Source organism: Triturus cristatus, chromosome 3_2 (assembly GCF_964204655.1).
Source record: "Triturus cristatus chromosome 3_2, aTriCri1.1, whole genome shotgun sequence".
Lineage (NCBI taxonomy): Eukaryota > Metazoa > Chordata > Amphibia > Caudata > Salamandridae > Triturus > Triturus cristatus.
This window is the reverse complement of record NC_140584.1, coordinates 696876329-696893741: the sequence shown is the minus strand read 5'-3', so window position 1 is coordinate 696893741 and position 17413 is coordinate 696876329. Positions and strand designations below refer to the sequence as shown.

Genomic DNA, 17413 nt, shown 5'->3' with positions numbered 1-17413 from the left:
ATGCGTGCGGAAAATTGGGACATTGGAAGAACAAGTGTAGGAGTCTTCTAGGAAATAATGGAATTAATCAACATTTTAATCAACAGATGCAGAATGAAGTAAATGTGAATCAGCAGCAGCAGGTAGTTACACAGGTACAAATTCCACAAGCTCCTATGCCTGATAATGTGAATGCTCAAGTAGAAAGATACAGTGCGAATGTGGGTTTTCAAAATGTACAGACTGCTTCACAATACTGGTTACAGTGTCAGGGAAATGTCTTCAGATACGTCTCAATGACACATCCTTAGAGTTAGATCAGTGTGGCCCTTTTGTGGATGGAGAAGTTGAAGGTAATGTTGTTACATTCCTTGTAGACACTGGGGCTAACCGTTCTACTGTGAGAACAGTGGAAATCCCAAACCTACCCCTCTCGGGAGATACTATCCAAGTTGTAGGTGCGTCAAACCAGCTAATTAAAACTTCCATGACAAAACCAATGAAGGTACACATTGGAGAGTTTAGGGATTAACATAGATTTGTGGTGTGTGATACAAGTCCGGTAAACCTATTACGTAGAGACTTGTTGTGCAAAATGAATTGCAGCATCTATTGTACACCAGATGACATTGCATTTCAAACGCCAGATGAGGATGTTGCGTTCAAAGTGATGTTGGCAAGGCAAGGGACAGAAGTGAATGATTTATATTCTTTTCTTACAGCGAAGGATTTGCTTGTTGAATTAAGAGAGACGGTGATGACTGATGTGTGGTATTTTTCAGGGAAAGATATCAGATTAATGAAAGGAGTTGACCCTATTTAGATTTCAGTCAAACATGGTGCAGAATTTCCAAAAACGCCACAGTACAAAATGAGTCCTGAGACCATTGCAGGAGTGACTCCTGTAATTTAACAAATGATTGAACAAGGCATTTTGAGAGAGAGGTACTTGTAATACACCTATGATGGGGATTAAGAAACCGAGTGGGAAGTACAGGATAGTTCAAGACCTGAGAAAAGTTAATAAGATCATGATACCTTGTTGTCCAATAGTACCAAACCCAGCAGTGATTCTTTACCAAATACCTTGTGACGCGGAATGGTTTACAGAGTTTGATTTGTGTCAAGCGTTTTTCTCGATACCTTTGCATTCGGATAGTCGATATCTTTTTGCATGCCGGTTCGGAGACCGTGTGTTGGCATGGTGCTTAGTTCCTCAAGGGTAAGCAGAGTCCCTCAATTTTCAATCAGATTCTGAAAAAAATGTCTAGAGTCTTTGGCGATGCCAAAAGACTCTGTGTTAGTGCAGTATACAGACGACTTGCTTGTTGCATCAAAGACAAGAGAAGCATGTGTGACAGATACAATTGCTCTACTGAACCATTTAGCAGTAGGTGGGCATAAAGTGGCACCTGCTGAATTACAGTTTTGTCAAAAAGAGATTCAATATTTGGGACACAAAAATGCAGTCAGGAGAGTATCACAAGATCGAATTGCTGTGATCTTGCAAATGGGTCCTCCCAGAACACAGAAAGAAGTTTGGATGTTCTTGGGTATGGTTGGATACTGCAGACAGTAGATCAGTGGTTTCTCACGGACAGCTAAGCCATTACAGAGATTGACACATAAGTCTTGTGGTTGATCCAAATGAATTGGATGAGGAATACAGGAAGGCATTTGTAGAGTTGCAAGACAGCCTTTGTCGAGCACCTGCATTAGGGATGCCAGACTACACTAAGTACTTTGCACTATTCTGTTGCGAAAAAGATGGATGTGCACTTTCAGTCCTATTGCAAACACATGGCATAGCACGCCGTCCAGTGGCATACTTTTCTGCTACTTTGCACTCAGTGGCTGCAGCATTACCAGGTTGTCTGAAAGCAGTGGCTGCTACTTGTGTGAGTTTGGAGCAGAGTGAGTCGATTGTGATGGGATATCCAGTGAGAGTGTACGTACGACATTCTGTTGAGATTTCGTTAACACGAACCAGAACTCAACATCTCACGAGTAGTAGATTGACAAGGTATGAAAGAGTGATACTGGAAGGAGAGAATGCGACTGTGAAGAGATGTATGATTTTGAACCCAGCTACTTCGTTGCCACGTCCAAACTGTGAGGAAGTGGTGGACGAAGCAGACCATGATTGTCTGGATGTGAATAAGTTGTGTACAAAGCCAAGAACAGATATAAAAGATATACCATTGTCAAAATCGGATTGTGTGATGGTTGTGAGGATCTTGCTTGAGAGACGAAAAAAGTATTTGCTGTGCTTCTTATGCAGTTTGCACAGTGGCCATGGTTCTTGAGGCTTCATGCTTAAAGGGAATAAATTCAGCCCAAATTTCTGAGCTGGTTGCTTTAACCAGAGCTTGTATAATTGGCAAAAATCGGCGAGTAATCATATTCACGGATAGTCAATATGGTTTTGGGGTGGTGCATGATTCTGGAAAATTATAGATGCAGCGTGGTTTTTTGACCAAATAAGGAAGAGTAAAAATTTGAAATATGTTTTTGTTGCATTAGAATTGCCCAAAGAGATTGCAGTAGTCAAATGTCACATAAATCTGGAAACAACTATGTGACGAGTGGTAATAGATACGCTGATCAAGTTGCACGATTCTGTGCACAAAATTTGATTTCATTAAACAAAGACATGCAGAAATCTGATACAAATTGTCATCTCTCCTGTAGAGACATGGGAAGAAGTTAGACAATTGCAGGAATAGGCTAGTGTGGAAGAAAAAGAACATGTATTAAAGCAGGTTGTACACGAAGGACAGAAGATGAAATGTGGGTGTACCAGGATGGGAGACCAATAATGCCAGATAGCCTGCTATCAGATGGCTAGGGTGTATCATGGCTTAACACAAATAGGGAGAGATGCTATGATTAGGCTCTGTAAGCAGTCTTGGTACAATCCATAATTCAGGGTCATTGCAGGAAGTCTTTGCCAGAGGTGCATAACATGCCAGCAGCAAAATGCAGGGAGAAGGACAGTTGGTGGTTGAGGACGAATGGGAAAAGCAGCAGGAACATTTACCAGACTGAAAGCTGATTTTATTGAACTGCCCCCATGTAATGGTCTGAAATATGTATTGGTTGTTGTTTGTTTTCTCGATGGGTAGAAGCATATCCAACAAGACGAAATTATAGTCTAACAGATGCTAAATTGCTATTAAGAGAGATAATACCACGGTTTGGATTGCCAGTCTCTTTAGAAACAGAAAGAGCGTCACACTTCAATAATGAAATAATTCGGATGATTTGTGCAGCATTGCAAATTGAACACAAATTACATTGTGCCCATCGGCCAGAAGCTTCAGGTGTGGTTGAGCAGATTAATGGCGCTATTAAATCAAGACTGTCGAAAGTCTGTGCAACCACAGCACTGAAATGGCCAGATGCTTTACCCTTGGTTTTGATGAGTATGAGAAGCATTCCTGATAAAAAGACTGGGTTGTCACCTCATGAAGTGATTATGGGAAGAGCAATGAGACAGCAAATAGTCCCAGCAAATCAACTGATGAATATAACTGATGATCTAGTGCTCGATTAATGCAAAGGATTGGCTGATGTGGTGTGTTCTGTGTCTCATCAGGTTGGAGAAGTGAGCAACCACAACACAGCGGGAACAAGCACATGATCTAAGTCCAGGAGAGTGGATTCTGGTGAAGAAGCATGTGTGAAAGTCGTGTTTGGCACCACGATGGCATGTTCCATACCAAGTGATACTGGTGGCAACGGCAACAGTGAAGTGTGGTGGCTTACCAAATTGGATTCATGCAAGTCACACAAGAAGAGTCCCAGAACAGAGAACAGAGGAGGAAGAACAAGAACAGGCTGAGAGTCAAGGAGAGCATGAGACTGAACAGAGTCGAATCAAGTGGGCACCAGCTACTGGGTCTCGTGAGACTGTTGTAGATGTCAATGAAGGGGGGGATTTAAATGAGGAGCAAGTGCAACAAAGAAAACAAACAAACAAGAGAAGTTGATCCTAAATATGGTGAAACTGTGCAGCGAAGAAAGCCAGAAAAGGAGATGTATGGCCAAAGGGAGTGAAAAGACTGAAATACACTCTGAAAGAAAAAGTTCCAAACACCATAATAGTAGTATCGAGCCAGACTGAACAAAGTGATTCTGAAGAAGATACAGTTCGGAGAACAAAATGAACAAGAGTTCCGAACAAGAATTATACAGCATCTGAGTGGACGTATGTGGTGACTGAAACAGCTGTACTTATAGATCAAAGTGGAGAAAAGACTGTAGAAGAATCAAGTCACGAAAACAGTTATGAGCCAATCAAAATAAACTGTGTTAAAATTGGGGTGCAGAAAATTGAGAAATCACTTTGAAAAAAAGTGTAAAGTTAAAGCAGGGTTGAATTGAAGGCTCTGAAGATTTTAGTTGTTTCTAGTTTTAGTTTAGTTTTTTGAATCTTTTTGAAATTTTTGATTTTTACAAAAGAAAATGGCAGAAGCAGATTTATTAGAGACTGGACATCAAAACCAAAGTTTTAAACGTAGATGTATTAGTGTTTGCTTTATAAATGTTTTACTACTAATGTTGTTTTGGCTAGCATTAATTGTTGTTGTGCCTTATTTTAAGTATCCTACTAAAGGTAATAATACTAATAGTGTGATGAGTGAGAAAGTGGATGTGGATAATCTTAAAGAAGAACCACAAACTAATAAGGAAAAGATAACAAGCAATAATATATCGAGATAATTCAATTCATGATTTTTTGTTAAATGTCTTTACTAAACTCTTGTACGAATATGTTGATCCTATGGATGAGAGAGATTGTTATGTGTGCATGCAATTACCATTGTCTGTGTCTGAGGGAGTGACCTACCATCACTTACCTTTAACAAATGGTGTTTCATGTAGTGTACTAACTAGCTTATTTTATGAGAGGGGTAATTTACAGTATTATTATTGCAATCTGGATTTGGTGTTTACTGAAATTCCAAATAGATTAAATATGAATAGAGTAATTAGTGCTAAAAATGCTGAATTCATGGGGAAATGTTTTCATTCAACTAAAACAATAGATACTGTATATGCTCATCGAAATGATTTAACATGCAAGTTGCATCAGGAGGAGATTGCATTTATAAATTTAGTAGAAGATAGAAGACAGAGTTTTAAGGAAAAAGCTGCTGAGCAAAAGTTCTGGGTACCTCCATGGGCTTTTAGAGAAGGTGATTGTAAAAAGGGTGAGACATATGCTGCAATTACTCTGTATTGGCATCATAGGGGAAAAGTGTAGCTTACTTAGGTTGAAAACTGACTACAATAATTATTTAATGATTGTAGTGAATGTGATCATATTTTTTTTCATTATGGGAGGTTGGGGAATAAGAGGAGGAACGGATCCTGTTTTCCCTGGAATATATTATGTGTTTGGTAAGAATGCCTATTATAGGTTGCCTGCACATTGGAATGGGTGTTGTTATATGGGAATTGTTTTTCCCCAAGGTGTACCATTTGGATAAAAGTAATGGAATCAATGAAAAGAAGGGTGAACTAACTCGTAGCAAAAGGGGAATTAGTGCTGCAGAAATTGCGGGTGATATTTTCGGAGCAGTGATACCTTCAGTTGGGGTAATTTTAAATTCACATAAAATGTGAAAATTGTCCACAGTGGTTGATCGTTTATCAACAGACACTGCTGGTGGGTTCTTGATGATTGATACTGAAATGGTTGCTATAAGATCTATGGTCTTACAGAATAGACTTGCCCTTGAAGTATTATTGTCTAAACAGGGTGAAGTCTGTAGCATTTTGAAAATTCAACAGTGCTGTACTTATATGCCTGACAAAAGTAAGAGCCTAGAGGGATATATTAAAGAATATTACACATTTGCGAGATGATTTAACTGAACTGAAGGTTGACGGTATTGGGAGAGACTTGGTAAGGGTTTCTCCTCAGTGGGAAATTGGTTTTCTGCTTTTGGTAATAGCTTATTAGGGAAAATACTAACACCAATAGTTGCTGTGTCTACAGGCATAATAATGTTGGTATTAATATATAAATGTTGCAGATGTAAGAAACAAACAGATACAAAACGGAGAGCAAGATAGAGAAAGAGAAGAAATAGAGGTAGAAGACAGAAGAAGAAATTATTATGAAATAGTAAAAGATATAGATGAGTTATGTTGAAACAAAAGAGAACTACTGCTTTCTAAGTAGTATAAATAAATGACAGTTTGTATTTTGGGTTGTTTTTTTATGATGGCTTAAGTCGCCATCAAAGGGGGGATTGATGGAGCAGGGTTTTCGTGAAATAAAACCTGCTCGGATTAAACCCCCATTGTGTGCAAAATACTAATCGAGTGATGTGCATACTAAATGAAAAGACTAATGGGAGAAGATGAAAACTGCGTAAGCGCGTGGTAAAGTGCTGTAGTAGGCCACAAATGCACGCGAAAATAACAGACTAAAAACTGCGAGTTTTATTTTACACTAAACTGAAACAAAAGAATAGTCCTTAAAAATGCGCATAGATAAAGCAAGAGAAAATGCATCACATAGGGCATTTTAATATTATGACTTTATAAAAGATAAATAACACTTTTATTTGTCTTTCCTAGAAGTGCTATTTTTCATGCTCTGCAGAAAAGGCCACAAAGTCACTTTTGAAATTAAAATGCCGTATTAGAAATGTAGAAGGGAAGAAAAATTGTGAACTGTCCTTCGCAAGCCCTGTGTGCCTGTCAAGGTTGCAAGGAGGAAACAAATTGAATATAAGAATGGAACATTTCCTCAGTGAACAGCGCATTGAAACAATCGAGGCACAAAAGTTGATACGTGACTGAGATGGAGGAAGCGTACAAACTATAGAAGCCTGAAATTTGTGATTCCATTGCTGGAAGTTGATAAAATGAATAAACAAACAATGGATCTTTTTGCGAAATTGTCATGTCAAGAGTGGTGCGACAGAACACCCCCCGTTTTGACCAATAGAATGAAATTAAAATTGCGTGTTATGACACAATGTGGGTTGGACTTTAGAGAATTTAGAGTATAACTACAGGTAACCGGGGTATGGGGTTAGAAGGCGTGATTTTCCTACTTTGGAAGAGGAGAGAGCGGTTTGCCATTTGCTAAATTTTATGTCCTGTTGAAACCTGACTAAAACTTTGCTCCTTAACTCTTCTTGAGGGGCCTGGCTTACTCTCATAGCCAGAGGGTAGCTTTCTAAATTTCTTGAACTTTGGTTAGTATGATTTTCAAACTTTGCATAAATGTTTTGCAAATGACTTATGTCTCTATTCTTTTGTCTCTGCGCCTTTCCACTCACTCAGAGCGCTGCACTTGACATGTTCTGTCATTTTCTATTGTTACTTCTCTGGTATGGAGATTTATGAATTGAGCTGTTTTGTACTTGATGAACAATCACATTATTATAGATAAACATTATTAACTCATAAATGAGTTTGTCTTTATTAGAGTTAATGACTGGGTTATATGAAGTGTGTACAATAGTTTATTTCTACATCCAATTATTATTTTGCCAAACCCTGATTACATAATAAAGATTGCATCGCCACAAAAGGATAATAGGAGGATGAAAGGGAATGAAAATGTGGTAAGTTTGGTTTACACTCACCCAGCATAAAAGGGACTTGTAGGGTATTGAATTGGGTCCAAGTGATGAAAATGATTTAATCCCGGATCGCTGGATCAGTTTTATAAAGCGCTAAAAGTCGCACCAGGGAATTAGGACACAATTTACCAGAGATATAAAATAAGTATTTGTACAAAGGGCGAATATTTCAAAGGGGCTCTTTAATATTATGTCGGAATCAAAAATTGCAAAACTGTAAATCTATATATAGCTCACGGGAGTAGAATGCTCTGTTGCTGCACACATTAATTAGTCCTGTTCAGTCATTCCAATAAAACACTGCTCTGGCAGGTCACTTTCTCCAAATGAAACTGTGGTATTGCTTGCCTCATCGCATCAGGACAAGAGCCACTTTTCACATCGAATACACTACGAGGAGCCGTCACGCGGAGTTGCCTGTCTGTTTGGAGTGCTGCTGCACGCTCAGTTCAAAACTAACATGGATTGGAGGCTGAAGACTTCTCTGAAGACGCTAGGTGGCGCGATTGTACTATGGGTACCGTTGCTTGGGATACAGTTGCTGAGCTAACTACAAAATTATATACGAAATGAAACCAGGCTAAAAAAAAAATTCTTTTGCCTACTGCGATTTATTCACGTATCGTGAAAGTGTTCCATTCTTGTAATGCTCTGTCTAATGTCGTCTAACAACCACATATGGCATCTGAAGCTTGGGTTTTGAGGGCCAAAATGCATATTTCAATTATTAACTTAACATGGAGTGAAGACTTTCCAGTGTAGGTGGCTAAGGTGGATTCATTGGCAATCACTGCGACAGAGGCATCCCAGCGGTGCAGGGGACCCTACTTTAAGTTCAGAGTAACTCAACCCCTTTAATCACGAATAAACTGGGAGCCGTGCATCGTAACAGGAGAGTTCAGATGGCACAGAGCTCTGTTGCACCGGGACTACGCGCATCAGAGGGCACACCGGGGTGTAGGGAGGAGAAACCCTGATGTTCGTCTAGGACTAGCAATGGGGTCAGCGGGGTTCACTCAACGCCAGGGGAGTGTGAGACAGTTGCGTGATGTGCATACACTGATGTTAGAGGCCAGCACACCATACCAGCTTCATGCAGGCCAACATGCCGAGGACAGATCTGACAGAAGGCATACACGTGCAAGCTCGCAAGGCAGAGACCCAGTTTCAGCTCAACTCTACGTCTTGCGTGTTTGTCTTCTGTCCCCAGGTTCGGGGGCCATGGCGCCTGGACTGATGCTCCCTCAAGCTCACACAGGCTGAAGAGCCCCGTGGGCCTTGGACTTCTCCATGTCCTCGGTTCAGGGGCAGCGCGGTCACGCGGGTTCACCCCTCTTCTCTGAGATTCTCCGATCCTGGCACACTCTGTCCTCCAACTTTGAAGTGAATCTCTGTCAGAACTCCATCACATCTGCAGGTACCGTGCCGAAGGGACACAGGACGAAGTGAGTGACCCCAGGAGGGGAAGGCTAGAGGAGCCAGCGTGCCCCTCTCCCAGTGTCAAAAGCAGAAAGGTAATCAATTATCTTTATATATTATACTTGCACCAACCTCGAGTGGCATCCTCGGCTACAGGCGAAGGCTTACCATACCTATAAAAGCTTTTGAGAGCAGGGCCCGTGCTGCTTGACAAATACAATTTCAGTTCTACCACAAAATACAGTAAATGGCTATTTAAACACACGGTCAGCAAGAAGGTGCAAGTGAGAGCACTGGGGCCTCGGGGGGAAGGGGGCGCGAGCCGTCTCCCGCCGGGGTTTTTGCCCACATGGTGCAGGCGACCGAGGGCAAGGTAGCGCACGTAGGGAAGGATATAGAGGCGCGCGGGTGGCGGGAGGCTAAAGTGTCTGAGGAGAGGGAGTGGCGACGGGAGAACACGGTCGGCGTCAACCTCACCTCAACAGAAATGGTGGAGGAGGAGCGCCTGCGCGAGGCGCATTATCAATGAGACTGGACGTGGAGATCTTTTGGTTCCTGGATGGCAGGAGGTTGAAGCGGTGACATGGCGCCCCCCGAAGCGGAAAGCAGCAGGTGGTGTGAGGAAGGCAGTGGAGGCGTGTTTACCGCCCCCTCCTACGCAGAAGGCAGTAAGGAAGACACCAGCCTACAAGGTGAGAGCGCCCAGTGAAGAAAGGCCAGGAAACATCTTGGGAGCCAAGGGGGGGCGCAGAGCACACTCGCTTTCACCGGCAGCGCTGGCAGAGAGGCCGGTGGATTTTGGGGCTTCGCCATTGGTGCGAGGAGCCCGGGAGCGGAGCACAACAAGCTTGTTTGAGGAAGAGGACCGGCCAGTGAGGGAACAGGCAGGTTATGTAGGTCGGCCCTTAAGAGGGAGGGGCAGAAGAAGGGGAGGAGGACTGCATAGACAGGAGAGTGGCTTGGGTAAACAAGCGTTGGCTGCTGCAAAAGGACACAGTGATTTTCAGGAGGAAGAATTGATGGCTGGGCAAGGTTGCGGGACTCAAAAATTAATTATACAAAAGCCAGTCTCGCTGGTGGAATATTCAAGTGGCAGTGAGGTAGGGGAGGAGGTGGGCCTAAGAGAAGAAGGGGTGCGTTCAAGTAGTGACGAGGAAGAGGTGGAGGGTTTGGGGCACGTGGTCCGAGATAGGCATTATGGCCTGTTTGTGGCACAGCAACAGCACGATGGTGAAGGTGAGGAGGAGCAGAATATGCAGTTGGTGAGAAGGAAAGTTGCGGCGAAAAAGGCCAGTGGACAAATAGTTAGTGAAGGCAGGTTTATGGAGGAACAGGAGCTATATGATTACCCAGACTTTCACGATTATATGGTCAGGCATGGACTGCAAGGCACTTGCTTCAGTCAGGAGTTTATTTTCCCGAAAGCGCGTCTGCCGCCTGGGGGAAACAAGTCGCGGAAGGATGCAGAGAACGATGTTGGGGGTCACTGGGTATGGGAAGATCCCTCATCGATGGAGCCTGTGCAAAGGCATAAGAAGTTAACAAGTAGTTATGGACAGCGCCAGGGCAAGGAGGTACAGCGGGGTTTTGGGAGCAGGAGCGGCTTTCAGGATTCTCAGGCTGGACAGCTGCAATATTGCAAGAGGAAGCAGGAGGAGTAGCAAAGCGTGGTTCTGGAACGGCCTCGGATAAGAGTGCCTCGGTTAGCGGACCACGAGCGGGTCAAGGTGTTACGGGCAGACCACTTGAGCGGGGGTCTGTTTTAAATTGGAGGACTTATGATGGTGGAGTGGGCGATGGTGAACGCCCGGGGGTAGTGCTACCATTGGGGGTTATGCAGATGACCGGAGCGGGTTTGTAGGTTTACAGAAGGGTAAGGAGGGGGGTGCTAGGCCACAATTTCTAAGCATGATGGAAGGTGATGTTGGCTGAGCTCGGGGGAAGAAGGGGGCAATTATTTCTGCTAGCTCTTTACAGGAGTCAAGTGCGGGTCCGGAAGAAAACACAGACCGTCGTCGGGAATATCAAGAGCGGATTTCTCGTACGGATTTCCAGAGGAGGGCGGACCAGCTGTCAACCGGTAAGCGTTGGTGGGCAGCTTGGGAGGAGGAAGATGGGGTTTTATTGGATAAAGGCACTAAAACAGTGAGGAGGTCACTTGAGGCTGAACCAGTGGTTGGGCAAGTCGGGGAGAATCAAATTAAGGATAGACCCGAGTTAACTCCAATGATGACAGCAGGGAAGGAAGGAAGGGTTCAGAAGAGGTTACCTTATATGGGACTAGCAATGCCTCTAGGGTCACATCTATCGCTAAAAACCAAGCAGCGCATATGGGATCATGAATTTGTCGATGTATTCAGGTTACTGCATCGTGAGCTGCAGGCTAAAGAAGGGTCCAAGGAAGAGGAACTAGAGCTTGCTAGGAGGCCAAGGGTGCCGCGTAGTGTAGAGCAGTGTTTCCCAAACTGTGGTCCGGGGACCCCCAGGGGTCCCTGACACTTTCCCAGGGGGTCCGCAGGCAGCAGTTTAGAAAGCACTGCACTTGTATAATTAGCAGTTTTCCAGCAACAATAAAAGTGTCAAGATAACACAGTGATTAATGTACCTGCTGGAGAAAGATTAGAATGTTGTCCTGTGGCAGCTTTGAGTTATCTAATGTAGCACAGAGGGTTAATATGCCTACTGCAAAGAACGTGTACCATGCATTTTAAAAAACAGTATTTTATGTGCATAGGCGAATGGGTTACTGCTTTTGTCACAAAGATTATTTTGTTACTGTGCAGTACATAAGTGACAACCGTAATCTAGCACAGTGACCTATAAACTGTCATCAAAGAGCTGCTTGCAAACTGCATGGTACAAGTTAGTAATTTATGTTTTTTCCCAGTCTTTCATTATCCCGATGCTGCTAAAAAGGTTTATCAGGGTGGAAATACATTTTTATTGTTAAAGTCAATGCTAACCACTGTCTTATGTTCTGAATCCAGAGTTTTTTGTGCTTCTCCAGACCAAGCACTCTTTAAAAATGTCTACCAGTATAAATGACATGTGAATCCTACACCTTGTAGTCCCCTTTGCCTTATGTAACATTTTCTATACACTGATTTACACTTATGATTAATTGTCTCTATATGTGTGTGATGTAAAGTGATAAACGTGTTGTAGACTGCACCATTGTTTCCTAAATTTCTTTGGGGGGTAGAGCCTCCCAAAGCCCCCTCTGTAGTGGTCAGGCACACTCAATGCACTTGGTGTGCACTGTATGGGGACTGGTCTGAAAACATTTGCCAGGGCTGCTTTGGGTTTCCAGTCTGGCCCTGGCAGGATTAGGAGCCTCGTACTGCGAAATAAAACCAACCATTTAAAAGTTAGTCACAGAGATGCAGCACCAACCTTCCCATTAAAATTTTAGTTTTTTGCAAATTCTTTCAATATAAAATACTAAGGGGGATATTTACAAAAGAAGTGGTGGAGCGTGTTGTTAGTCTCTGTGGCTTAACGACACGCGCCGCCACTTCAGAAACGCTGGGCTGCACCATATTTACAAGAATATAGTGCAGCCCTACATTTCGCCCTGTGCTGGAGCTACGCTTAGCAGTGTAGCGCCAATGGAGGCACCCTTGCAACACAGTGCAAGGGTGTCTGCGTGCTGGGGAAGATTGTTTATGTAAAGGAATGTCCCCCCTTCCAGCACATAAACAATCTTGAAATGGGGTTTTGTCACTTGTATGTGTGCTGCTTAATGCAGTACACATGGAAGTTACAAAATGCCATTTTTTTTAATGATTATTTATGTGCCGGAAGGGTCACCTTCCTGAACATAAACAATGCAAGGCGTCTTGCTTTTTCCATGTGTGCTGCATAAGGCAGCACACATGGAAAAAGCAAAAATGAGGAGAAATATAGCATTTATCCTCGTTTCGGCAAGTTAAGCATCAAAATCAATGGGTTTTGCGGTGGAACGCCCACTGCAAAACCCACTACCCACCCCTTTCACGCTAAGCATTGTGCGAAAGGATGGCATTATTTACAAGGCAGCATGTTAAGTGGCTTACCGCTGCCTTGTAAATAAGGCGAAGCCCCTATCGACACGCGAACGTTGCAAAAAGTGATGTTTCCAAGGTGGTAGGGGTTTGTAAATATGCCCCTAAAATCCTAAGTAATTCGAGTATTTGTTTTGTGTGCACACATGTGTTTATTTTTTTCGAATTACAGTTTTAACGTTTGAAATTTAAATCATACAAATTGCTTGGGGGTCCCTGACTTCCAGTGGTGACTCAGTGGGGTCCTTAGGAGTCAAAAGTTTGGGAACCACTGGTGTAGAGAACTGGACGTCAGCCTTTTTTACATACGCTAGCATTTACTGTGAAAAGTATCCGGAAAGGACAGTGGCATTATTTAAGTACATGGATGTGGTGCGTAAAGCACATATGCATTTTGGAGGTTTTGCGTGGCTTAACTACGACGAAGAGTTTAGAGCTAGGATGACTATTTGTCCGGATAAAACGTGGGGGGACGTAGACGCTGAGCTCTGGTTACAGTGGATGTCGTCAGTACATCCTCCGGCTACGACTCATACTGCAAGCGGTTTGCCTGTGATGTACCGGCCTTTTCTCGGGCGTCCCGCCCAGACTGGGGCGGGTTCTTTGGGAAAAGATCAAGGAGCAGGGTCCGGAGCATGTTGGAATTATAACCAAGGATATTGCTCTAGGCAATTTTGTAGTTTCAAACACGAATGCTCACAGTGTGGGGGGAAAGCACGCACTTCGGAAGTAGTAAGGGCTAAGCTGGAGGAAGAAGTGAGGATGGGAAGAATACCAGGTCCTTTCAAGCAATGCCCACTACAACGTTTGATAGTTTCCCCGCTGGGAGTCATCCCAAAGAAAGTCCCAGGTGAATTTAGAATGATACAGCATTTGTCCTGGCCGGAAGGAAGGTCGGTGAACGACTTCATAGCCCAGGAAGATGCAGCAGTTTCGTACACAACGATTGACGAGGCATTGAAGATGGTAAATGCTTTGGGGAAAGGTACATTGTTAGCAAAGTGCGACATTCAGTCTGCATTTAGATTGATTCCGATTCACCCTGCCAACTTTGAGCTTTTGGGGATGTACTTTGAGGAACATTACTATTTTGATGAGGTGCTGCTGTTTCTTGCTTTTTATTTAAAATGTTTAGCTCCTTTTTCCAATGGATGGTGATGCAGACTTTCTTGAAAGGCAAATTATGTCATTATTTGGACGACTTTTTGTTTATGGGCAAGTCAGGTGCAGATGATTGTGCAGTTATTTTGCGTCATTTTCAAAGGATGGCTGCTTACATGGGAGTTCCGCTGGCCCCAAATAAGACGGAAGGCCCGGCTACGAACATGGTTTTTTTGGGAGTGGAGATTGATACCGACCTTATGATTGCCAGGCTTCCCATAAGTAAACTCAATGAAATAAAGGATTGTGTTCAGAATGCCTTGGGAAAGGGTAAATTGGAATGGAGACAGATTCAGAAGTTACTAGGGTATCTGGCTTTTGCCTGCAGAGTAGTCAGAGCTGGTAGAACGTTCTGTAGGCAGTTGGGTTTCGCAATGTCAGGGGCCACGTTACCGCACCACAGGGTGAGGCTGACGTCTGTCATCAAGGAGGACTTACAGATATGGTTGCATTTTCTAGAGGAATTTAACGGAGTACCGTTGAGATTTATTGAAGACATCACCCTGTGGCAGGTGCAAGTGTATTCCGATGCATCGGGGGCTCATGGTTTCGGGATTTTTTGGGATGGGAGGTAGTGCGCTGAGCAATGGCCACAAACCTGGAAGGTGCAAGGTCGCAGTATAGCGTTTCTAGAGATGTTCCCATTACTAGTAGCATTGGCAGTCTGGGGAGAAGAGTTACGTAACAGAACAGTGTTATTTAATGTGGACAATATGACGGTGGTTAAGTTGGTGAATCACCAAAAAGCAAAAGATTTGAGAGTACTTCGCTTGCTCAGAACATTTATGTTATACAGCCTTAAGTTGAATATGGTATTTAGGGCTAAGCACATACAAGGAGCTAGAAATAACATAGCGGATGCCCTTTCTCGTTTCCAGTGGCACAGGTTCCGGGAATTGGCTCCTGGGGCAGATGCAGCCAAAACGGCTGTTCCCTCCAACATCTGGGCTCTAGGGGACTGAGAGTGGTGCAACTTGTGGAGAAGTCTGTAGCGAAGTCTACGCAAAGGTGCTACGAGCAGGCTTGGAAAGAGTTTGCAAGTTATGTAACACGAGATGCTGACATGGGACATATGAATGTAGACACTCCCAAGGTTTTAGATTTTGTGCTATTTTTAGTTGGCAAAGGTCTGTCACCTACCACCATAGCGGGAAAATTGGCAGGAGTCTCATTCTACGGGCAGTTACTGTGGGGAAAAGACCCAGTAGATAGTGTCTTGATAAGGAGAATTTTAAGAGGCCTCGGTAAGGAGCAGATGAAAAAACCAAAGCCTCGAAAACCCATTACTTTTGGTTTATTGAGACAGTTAATTGACAGTTTAAAAGTTATTTGTTACAATAGTCATGAAGTGCAGGTTTTTAAATTATGTATGATTTGGCTGTTTTTCGGTGCGTTTAGAGTATCCGAGTTGCTAGGTTTGAAAGAAGATTTCGGTTTGTCAAGTACAGATGTTGCCACAACAGGTCATACCATTCGGATTTGGTTGAGTAGATCCAAGACAGATCAGTTAGGTTGAGGAACTTGGATTCACTTGAAAGGTTCGAATGTGGATGAATGTTGCCCGGTGTGCGACTGGAGTAAGTTCAGATTGAATAGTGCTTTTAAAGAAGGTCCAATTTTTGTTCATTCCACAGGTAAAAAAGTGGCAAGTTATCAGCTGTTGAGTGTGTTGCGGAGAACGCTTTTATGGGTTGGGCAGGATCCAACAGCCTTTGGAACACATTCATTTCGTATAGGGGCAGCGTCAGAGGCTGCAAAGTTGGGATTGGGATGGGACACCATTAAGCACATTGGCAGATGGAAATCTGATTGCTGTGCAAGATACGTTAAGAAATAATGGCAAGGCAGGTGGTATGGTTTAACTTTAGTACTACTAAGCTATGTTGACGTTTTTTTCTTTTTCACGTAGGTGACATTCGGACCATCGGTGCCCATAAGCAACAGATTTGGCTCTTAGGACATTCATTCATCAAATGGGCAGGGATATTTGCGAGCCAGCAGCATTATGGACGCTCCCTCGGAATACCTAGTGCGAGTCACAAAGTTTTTTGGTGTGGTAAGGGGGGTATGACTTGGGATTGTTTATTTCCATTGTTGGTAAGGCTTAGCCAGGAGAGAGGTCATCCCAATCTATTATTGCTCCATTTAGGAGAGAACGACCTGGTTTCGTTGTCAGGTTTGGTTTTAATTAAGAAAATGTAGCTGGATCTGGCAGGGATAAAAAGCAATTGGCTGGGTACGAGCATTGTGTGGACAGAATTTGTTAGTAGACAAAAATGGAAAAATGCACGGAGCAACAAGGCGATGGAAAAAGCTAGGAAGAAATTAAACCGTGCCATGAAAGTGTACTGTGCTGGAATGGGAATTAAATCAATGGCACACAAGAACATCACTATCAAAGAGACGCATTTGTTCAGGGATGATGGGGTGCATTTGTCGGATTTCGGACTTTCATACTACATTTTGGAGATTAGAGATCTGTTGGCACAAGCATTAAATGTTAACTTGTGGTGTGCGGGCAATGTAGAATAAATGTTATGAGCTACAATTTTTTCTTGGGGTGGGGTCAGGAAAACTCGAGGTTTTCCTGAGTGGCGGAGTTGGGGGGTGGGTCAAGTCAAGAGCGGATTTTGATCACCCTCAGAGGGGGAGGGTGGGGAAGAGGGGAAGGGGGGAAAGGAGAACAAATACGGTAAAAGGGAAAAGGTTTTGAAAAGCATGCAATGGAAGTTTACTCAAGTTACAAGTTTAAAGAAAATGAAATAACACAAAAGGTTTGGCATTTATGGTTTTGGCTGTTTTACTAAATGTATTGGTTTCGGATAAAGTTTGTCACCTAGTCTTAAAAATAAAGTGGCCTTTTACCTACAATTGGTTGTTGGAGTCTGCATTATTTGGGGCGATAGGGCCTCGGGGGGAAGCGGGCGCGAGCCGTCTCCCCCCAGGGTTTTCACCCACATGGTGCAGTCGACCGAGGGCAAGGTAGCGCGCGCAGGGAAGGATATAGAGGCGCGCGGGTGGCGGGAGGCTAAAGCGTTTGAGGAGAGGGAGCGGCGACGGGAGAACACGGTCCCACCCACCCACCCTATATAAAAAAAAAAAAGTAAGAAAGATAGTGTACGGTCTGGTGCACTTTACGATGTAATGATTGTGATCTGTTTGTTCTTGCCACGGTTAAGACAGGTGACATACCACAGAATC

General features: G+C 43.4%; 1 protein-coding gene across 1 annotated transcript in view; it reads right to left on the bottom strand.

Annotated features, from left to right (window-relative positions):
- Window positions 1-17413, bottom strand: part of GTF3C3 (general transcription factor IIIC subunit 3) — a 371442-nt gene that overhangs the window by 184083 nt on the left and 169946 nt on the right. The window lies entirely within an intron of this gene.